Raw genomic sequence first — 8,867 nt, forward strand, 5'->3', positions numbered from 1 at the left:
CAACCGACAGGTGCGCGCGCACGTGCGCGGGGAGTCCACGCTTCCATCGCTGGAGCCCGTGCTGAGTGTGGGGAAAGGCTCTGGGCTCCCTGCTTTGGCGAGCACGGAGCTTGGCTAAAGATTTGCAGAGCACTAGGACGGTGTTGCGATCGAGGTGGAACTCAGGCCTAGCAAACTGCCCCTGGCGCTCAGGGATTAATCGCCACTGGAAGGGTGAGGTTTGGGGTTTTGGGTGAATTCTCGTACTGGAAAAGACAGAAGCCAGCAGAGATGAGTCCTGGACACCACTTTTGTTCGCTGTTCTTTGACCTTGGTCAGCTTGGCACCTTATCACAGCAACAGTTGGGCAATAGCGAAAATGGAGTTAATAAGAGAATTAGGTGAAAGCATATAGCAAATCAAAACGCCACCCATGTGGGGTCTTATCCCTACATTCTGTACACGATGAGTTTTTCCATCTTGGCCCCCGTTCCTCCCCACCAACCCCAAAGGACTGAATTTGAAAGGAATGTTCCAAGATGCCAATGGGAAAGTTAAGAACTACAACTGCCCGAATTAGAGCGCTTTGGGATTACTTGATTTTTTAAACTGACATTCAGACGGCACAAGGGTGGCCTTGCTGTGCTGGAAACGAAATCAATTCAGTAAACCGCAGGTCCTGGAATAACCATTGCTCCTTCATGAAAAAACATCATCTTGCCTGGCCACTCCCTGTGTGTATTTTGCTGTGTCCTCATGTGTGTGTTGGTTTTCCCCCCAGGGCTCTGGAGTCTCTGATTTCCTCCCACAACCCAAAGACAGGCGTACAGGTGAGGGTCACTGGCTTGTCTACATGGTCTCAGTCTGAGTGGGCGTGGTGGGTGTGAGTGGCTTTGGGTTGGAAGGGAGTGCTGTCCAAGGTGGATCCACACTGCAGGGACAGGCTTTGGTCACTGCAACCCTGACCTGAAGTAAACAGGTAGGAAAAGAATGCTCTTGGTTGTTTTTATTCACCTTTCCAAATTGTATATTTAGCTACTCACTCAGACTGGCACCATGTAGACACATCATTGAACTTGTGTATGCACATCTTTGGGACGTGGGAGGAGACCACAGCATACAAGGGAAGGATGTTCCCACTGCACTCAGACCGTGACCTCAGCTAGAATACAGTTTTTTCCTATCAACTTGGACAAAGTGATGTTATTCAGGGACCTGCTGTATTAAGGGCAGTTCCTAAAGGAGGTAATCAGTGGTGGGAATAACTTTTGTAAAGAAAGGCAGGTGACCAGATTTAGTGTTGTAGTAATGGACAGTGGTGAGCGAGGAAAACAGTACTTTATAGGTTAATCAGCTGGCTTTAAGAAAGTCTGCTTGGCTTGGGGAATAATTAGGTTTAGCAGGGGCCCTGAAACAACTAGAGTTCTTAGACAAGACGAGTGCCCTTTGGCTACTGGATCTAATGAAAGACTAAAGTAAGTAATAAACTTCTAGAGTCAGTACCACTCGGGCTTATTCAGAACTTCCCTGGACAAAAACAGAAAAGGATTTTTGAAATGAGATTCCTGGAAACAAAAATTTTTTTAGAGATTCTATTTATTTACTTTTAGACAGAGGGGAAGGGAGGAAGAAAGAGAGGGATAGAAACATCAGTGTGTGGTTTCCTCTTGCATGCCCCCACCAGGAATCTGGCCCACAACCCACGCATATGCCCTGATTGGGAATCAAACCTGCTACCCTTTGGTTCACAGGCTGGTGCTTAACCCACTGAGCTACACCAGCCAGAGCTGGAAACAAAGACTTTGATAGGTTTCTTTTAACTTGAAAAGTATACTACAACCAGTGAAAGATACTTTTATTAACACATTTTGTTTATAGAAAATTAACCTAAGACAGCCTCTTTTTGTATATTTCTTTCCTAATATTTGAAAACAATTTCTCAATAATTTTTTTCAAATGTGAAGAATTACCCCTGGCTGGTGTGGCTCAGTGGATTAAGTGCCAGCCTGCAAACCGAATGGTTGTTGGTTCGATTCCCAGTCAGGGCACATGCTTGGGTTGCAGGCCAGGTCCCCAGTAGTGAGCACACAAGAGGCAACCACACATTGATATTTCTCTCCCTCCCTTTCTCCCTACGTTCCCCTCTCTCTAAACACAAATAAATAAAATCTTTTTTAAAAGTGAAGAATTATAGAAATATCTAATTATGTTTCTTGACTTTTAATCTTTAGAGTAAAGGAGTAATTCTTTTTTTCCCCAATGGCCATTTTGGGAGACCTGATCAGAATTTAGCCATTATTCTGAATCTAGAGCCTAAATTGAGAAAAAACAAAATTAACAACAGTTGTTAGAGCAGACAAGAACTAAGTTATAGGTACCTAAAAGGAGCCCTCACTGGTGTGTGGCTCAGTTAATTGGGCGTCATCCTGCAAATCAAAAGGTTATGAATTCAGTTCCCAGTTATGACACTTGCCTGGGTTGTGAGTTCTGTTCCCAGTCCAGGAGCATGCAGTTCTCTCTCACATTGATGTTTCTCTCCCTGTCTTTTCCCCTCTCTCTAGAATCAAATTTTTTAAAGGAATTAAAAAAATAAGCATCTAAAGAAATATTTAGAGGCAATATTGTAAAAACAGCAATAGACAACAATTGTATTAGGAATTAAATTTTTCAAAAGGAGGAGTCTTTTCAAAATTCATGATTGAATATGTTAGAAAGTACTGAGAATTAACATATTTTGGTGGATGAAAAGGAACCTCTACTCACTTGGGCACAGAATGACTGAATTCTTTTACAGAAAAAAGGCCCATATTTTAATTTCACTCTTTTGTACATTATTCATGTAACTATTGGCTATATAAGGTTTATAACTATACCTTTATGTTATGTATATTTAAGCATAAATGAACATATGCAAATAATATAAAAATTTTAACTATAGCCTTAAAATATGTATTTGAACTAAAACAATGTATCAATTAAATTTAAAATCTTGTTAAATAATAATTCTCAAATTCATATAGATTGTTTGCCATACATTCTTTTATTTCTTTGTAATTATTGCAACCTCATATAGTCAACCAGTCACATTAAGGATCACATTTATTCGAAGTAACCATCTTTTTCTCCAAACAAAAGAGAAAATCATCAGACAGAAAACCAGTAATTACTTAGCTGTTTTTCCCATGAACGTGCATTTTATATTATTTCAACAATTTTGTTTGTTTGATCCATCAGTTAATCTTTAAGGGAGGGAAAAACAGAACAGAGAGAAGCTGCCGGCTTTTAGACAAATATGAAATTTCCAGTGTAAAAGCCTATTTATATTTTCTATGCAAAGAGAGAAAATTTAGATGTAGAAATACCCATTTTAATACGTACACACACCAGAGTGTTACTATGGCTGATTTAAAGAGTAAGTTGGGCCTTAACAATTTCACCTGGTCATACAATGAAAAGGCTAGCTTTAGCAGCCTTCAAGTATGGACATATATGAGGGAGTGTCTCCTACCTTAAATTAAAAATTCTCTTTCTTGTACACAAGACAATTTCTTCATGAAGGTTTCTTTTATTTTTGTTCTAAAACACCTTTTAAGTAAACAATGTTCTTGTCAGAAATAACCAAACCGGCCAGGGGAGCTCAAACTGTCGCTGGTGCAGTCGTGCCGGTTAGGTGAGTGTACAAGTTAGCAGTGTGCAAACGTGAGGGAAGCCGTGTGCGGGATGGAGGTGGCAGTGCTCCGCTGAGAAGCCCCGGTTGGAACAGCCCGATTCCTGAGAGGTAGTGCTGGTGAAACCTCAGGGCTCTGGAAGTTGACCAAAGGCTAATCATCTTCAAACACCGGTGGGGCAAACCTCCTGCTTTTATGAAATTAAACAAAGCAGGGCCACAAAGGCAAGACAAAGGAAAATATCTTTATCTACTTTTGCCTTGGAGAGGAGACTGGAGGCAAAGGTGATTCAAAGGAGACCTCGGGGGCCAGCTCAAGCACAGACTTACGGGACCCTTGCCTGGAATCTTCCCACAGACTTTTCCCCCACCAGACAACCTGACAAACAGACAACAGGAGAAAAATGTTAGAAGGCTAGGAAACAATTTCACAAATGAACACCACAAATCTGGTCAGATAACAGAAGGGTCCCAGGAGACTTCTTCCTAGGAAAGAAAATAAAATAACCAATGTAAAGGATTTCAGTGAAAAGTCAGAGCTTAGTTAAGCATCCATGGCCTTAGCCAGAAATAGACACAAGAGATTTCAGATGTCCAACTAGAATCAAGGATCCCAGTCTGTGGTGGTAAGGGTGTCTGCTGAATCTTAATGAAAATTTCATTTCTGTCAATGACCTTGGGACAGAGTTTCCAAGGAATGCACTATGGAGAGAGGCATACCCATCATTACATCTTAAAGAGTCAGAGACTCAGTAGAATAAAACTACCCCTGTAGCCTGTTTTTGAAATGCCACTGACATTTCTCAGTTTTCAATCTGAACCAGATAATGTCACTCAATTATGCATGTGAATTTACTTATATTCACTATATTCTCTACTATATTTTACCAGACACATGCTTTTAGTCTTTTGCATCAACAGTTGAAAGTTTCTATACTATTAAGTGAATATCTGATTCATCAGTGAAGTTGAAAATATTCATTCTCTTTAAATTCATAAGAAAGTAAGAATAAAAATACAAGGTTAGCCTCTTCTTCACAAGAGAAAATGGACAAGACAAAGAAACACTGAACTCATTAAGTAGACAGAAAAAAAAAAACCTCCAGAATGCAAAGGTCAGGAAACACTGATCACTAAATGTTGTTTGTTCAACACCACATGGCGCTTGGAGTCATTAATTTGTCTAGTCCAAGGCATAGAGACCACCCGAGATCTTTTAAAAAAATAATTTGCTCACACTTCAAAAAAAAACCTATATTCTGCTCTTGTCATCCAGTCTATTGACCCAGAGACTTAAGGACACACATTTTATGGATATAGACATGATATATATAGAAGAAGAAAGTGCTTGGAAGAAAATAAAAGCAAATACTTTGGGTCAGAATATACCAGATGAGTGAATTGAAGGGTTAAAATTACCACATTCTTTAACAGGATTGCCCCTAATGAATGATATATCTTTAATTTCCTCATAAATACATCCAGGGCACACTTGGTTCAGGAATATCACTCCCAATTCTTCCATGATGTATAAAATACTATCTCTTCCTGTTCTCCAATCTCAAAGCATTGAAATATCTTTCACTTTGACACAATTTCTGAAGAAATTGTTAACTCCATTTTTACTATACAGCTGGATATTATAACCTATCTAACAATGGTATTTCTTTATCCATTTCATTCTTAAATTAGGAACCCAAACCATGTGCTTTCTGAGTATAAGAACTTCAAATAACATCTGACATCTTTCACTTACATTTTAACCCCTGGGTTTCTATACAAAGGCTAGCTAGGTCCTTGTGGTATAATTTTATATATGTATAAAATTGATAGTATTTGTATATGTATTTGCTTTTTGTTCCCGGTTTGGTTCCTGGCACAGAGCTCCTAAAAGCCTTGGAATTTCCTGAGTAGTTGAAGTCCGTTGTTATTCATAACAACTCCCTTTCCCATGTTCCTGAGTTGATGTTAGTGAGGTGATTCCTAGAGAATCCTTATTTAGTTCCAAGGGAGTGGCTACTCGGGCTTAATGGTTGGACTTTCTACACCCACCTCCCACCCCCAAACACCTGGCAGGAGGAGAGGGGGCTGGAGACTGAGTTCTTACCATTACTTTACTCAATCATGCCTATGAAATGAAACTTTGATGAAAACTCTTGAATGGAAAGGTCTGGGGGCAGCAGCTGGTTAGTGAAAACCATGGAGGGGTGTTCCCGGAGAGAGTATAGAGAAGTTCTGCACCCAACCTCCCCCAAACTTGCCCCATGCATCTCCTCCATTTGGCTGTTCCTGGGATATATCCTTTGAATTAAAACTATATTTGTAAGGACAGCACTTTCCTGAATTTTGTCAGTTTTTCCAGAAAATTACTGAATCTGAGGGAGGTCATAGTAACACCCAAATTTGTGGTTGGCCAGGCAGAACTGCAAGTAGCCAGGACACCCCCATTTGTGGTTGGTGTCCAAAGTGGAGGCAGACTTGTGGCACTGAGTCTTGAACCTGTCGGGCATGTGCTCATTCCAGGTGGTGTCAGCATTGAACTGAAGTATAGAGTACCCAGTTGATGTCAGAGCATTGGAAAACTTGTTGTTTGGAAAGGCAACATTGCTTCTCAAGCATTTCTGTGAAAGAAGAATCTCTGTACTTGCAGAATGAGAAACTTTATAATGCCAAAAACTTACAATGCATCTCAGTGGCGGTTTTAAACTAAGTGATTTTAATTACAGCTGCAGTATACTTGGGGAGAAAAAACACAAGAGGGAGACATTGTTCAGTAGAAACAAAGTCTGGACACACATAAATTTGTTTTTACCTTTTCAAACAGGGTGTTTTGTTTTTTTAGAGAGAGAGGAGAAGGGAGACAAAAAGAGGGAGAGAAGCATCAATGTGCAAAAGAAACATTTGGCGGTCTCTCACATGTGCCTAACTGGGGATCTTGCCCTCAACCCAGGCATGTACTCTGATTGGGAATTGAACCAGCAACCTTTCAGTTCGCAGGCTGGCACTCAACCCACTGAGCCACACAAGCGAGGGTAAAAATATGACTCAGCTCTAAGGACCATGAATTTCACACCATGCTCACAAAATTGGAGAAAAGATAGAGTGTTATCTCTCATGGGCAGGAACCTCGTTTGCAAACTGTGCCTATGGCAGAGACTGACATGGGAGAGGATGAAGCTATATAGTAAAACAAAAACTGGATTACAGTGCAATGGGAGTGTAATACAAAATTCAAAGGATTTTTAACAAAGTACACAAACTTCAAAGAAACATCAGACTTTCTCTAGGCAGTTTTAGATTACATGGGCTGAAAAAAATGGTCCTTTCCTCCCCACTAACATATTTCAGTCAAATCCCTGGACCCTGTGAATGTTACTTGGAAAACTGAGTCTTGGCAGATAGATGCCAACTAGTTTGGGATCTTGAGGAGATCATCCTGGATTATCCAGGTGGGTCTTTACTCTAATCAACAAGTGTCCTCATCAGGGACAAGCAGGAGAAGGCAATGGGAAGTGGAAGCAGAGACTGAAGAAACACAGCCACAAGTCAAGAAAGCCAGGAACACCTGGAGCCACCAGAAGGTGGGAAAGGAAATGAACGGTTCTGGAGAGTAACCTCTGGAAGGAGCACCTCCCAGCCAGGTTTGTATTTACAGCATCCAGAACTGTGAGAGAATCAATTTCTGTTAAGTTTGTGGTAATAGGTCAGAGCAGCCTTAGGAAACTAACACAATAACTGACCCTTGAGGGCTTATAGTCAGTCTCTTTTTTAAAAAGTTTCTTTGGAGGAAAGATTTGTGATGCCTGCCAGGGGTCTAAGGTCCACAGGTTGGCTCCACTGTAGAAGACCTACCTTACAGGCCCTGTCAAGTAAAAGATCTCATCATTTACTGGCCTTAGTAGCTTCCAGCCCTAGGCAGGGCAAAAACCTGCTCAAAGAACACACACCAGCTTTCATTGACAATTTAAAGAACAAAATACAAGTTTGAAAAAATAGGTAAAGATATGTCAATTCTTTTACCATATTGAGGAATGAAAAAATTCATGAGGCTGTATCAACACCTTCTTGACCTACCGATACTGGCTGTCCCCAATTATGTTCACACTATACATTCAAACGAGCAGCTAGCATAGTTCTTAGTGTGCTGCTGCAGACATCACAAATATGACCAAAAATCATCACTTCTGTAACTACCTAATCAAACACAAAGAATCTGATAATTATAATATGCTTAATCTGCATAAATTTTTGTCTGAAGTACTTTCATTGTGGGATCCCCTTTTTAAAAAATTTGTCCAATAGGTGAGAGCTTGGAAAAGACTGGCTCCAGGACATGAGGGGATAACTGCCCAGGTGAAAGGGAAAATCACGCAGCTTTGCCAGAACGGAGATCCCTGCAACTAGGTGAAGAAGAAAGCCACATGCTTTTGGTGGAGTGTGGACCCCTGCAACTTTGGTAGAAGAGGCCCACGCAGCTTTGGGGTGTCCCCTTCGGCTGTGTGGCCTGGAAAGCAGGAGAGACTTTGCCTGGAACTTGGTACAAAGAACTCTTGCCAGTGGACCGTGAGGGTGCCACATGACTTTGGATTAACTATAGAGAGATCCTGCCTGCACGGTGACACAGCTGACGGTGCCAGCGGTCTGAAACACAGACGTGTGCTCTTTTCCTGATTTACGGTACCCGGAGTTGGGACAATGGGAGAAGGGAGCGCTGTGTGGGTGTAGATGTATACCCTAAAGGACTTTGATATTTTAGTGGAGGCATTAAGCCTAAATAGCATTAAATAAACATTTTGTTTCCTTTTCACAAAAAAAATAAAATAAAATAAAAAATTTGTCCAATAAATTTTGTACTTAAACGTAAGCCATCTCTACTATATTAAAATAATGACATGATTGTTTTACCTCGAAGTAGTCTTTATTTTGTAAAACAACTTGAGGCAAATAAAGTAAAAGTCTACTTCAAAACTAAAAGAACATGGTAAATCTCCTAAACAGCTTTCTTTTGGTAAAAAAAAAAAAACAAAACCCTCACAACACTATAACATATCTTAATCTTTTTAATTAATTTTGGATTCATGAATAATGATTTCACACTATTTGGGGTATTTGTTTTGTAGCTAACTTTCACCCTTTTATGAAATCATGAAGCATAGCTTATTTGAAAAAGTAGAAAGAACTGTCAGAAACAGAAATTCTAATTTGGTAGCTTGGTAACATG

The 8,867-nt window shown here is 40.3% G+C and overlaps 1 long non-coding RNA gene across 2 annotated transcripts; it reads left to right on the forward strand.

Moving 5' to 3' along the window:
- The first annotated feature begins 31 nt into the window (after positions 1 to 31).
- Positions 32 to 8,466, forward strand: LOC119047470 (uncharacterized). 2 transcript variants are annotated; one of them, XR_008392064.1, is made up of 4 exons: positions 32 to 213; positions 761 to 809; positions 7,133 to 7,287; positions 7,949 to 8,466. It is a non-coding gene; the product is annotated as an uncharacterized LOC119047470 (long non-coding RNA). The 2 variants fall into 2 exon arrangements; XR_005082143.2 differs by lacking the exon at positions 761 to 809.
- Positions 8,467 to 8,867: the final 401 nt, after the last annotated feature.

Source organism: Artibeus jamaicensis, unplaced genomic scaffold (assembly GCF_021234435.1).
Source record: "Artibeus jamaicensis isolate MK-2021 breed Jamaican fruit bat unplaced genomic scaffold, CSHL_Jam_final contig_467, whole genome shotgun sequence".
In the NCBI taxonomy this organism is placed as follows: Eukaryota; Metazoa; Chordata; class Mammalia; order Chiroptera; family Phyllostomidae; genus Artibeus; species Artibeus jamaicensis.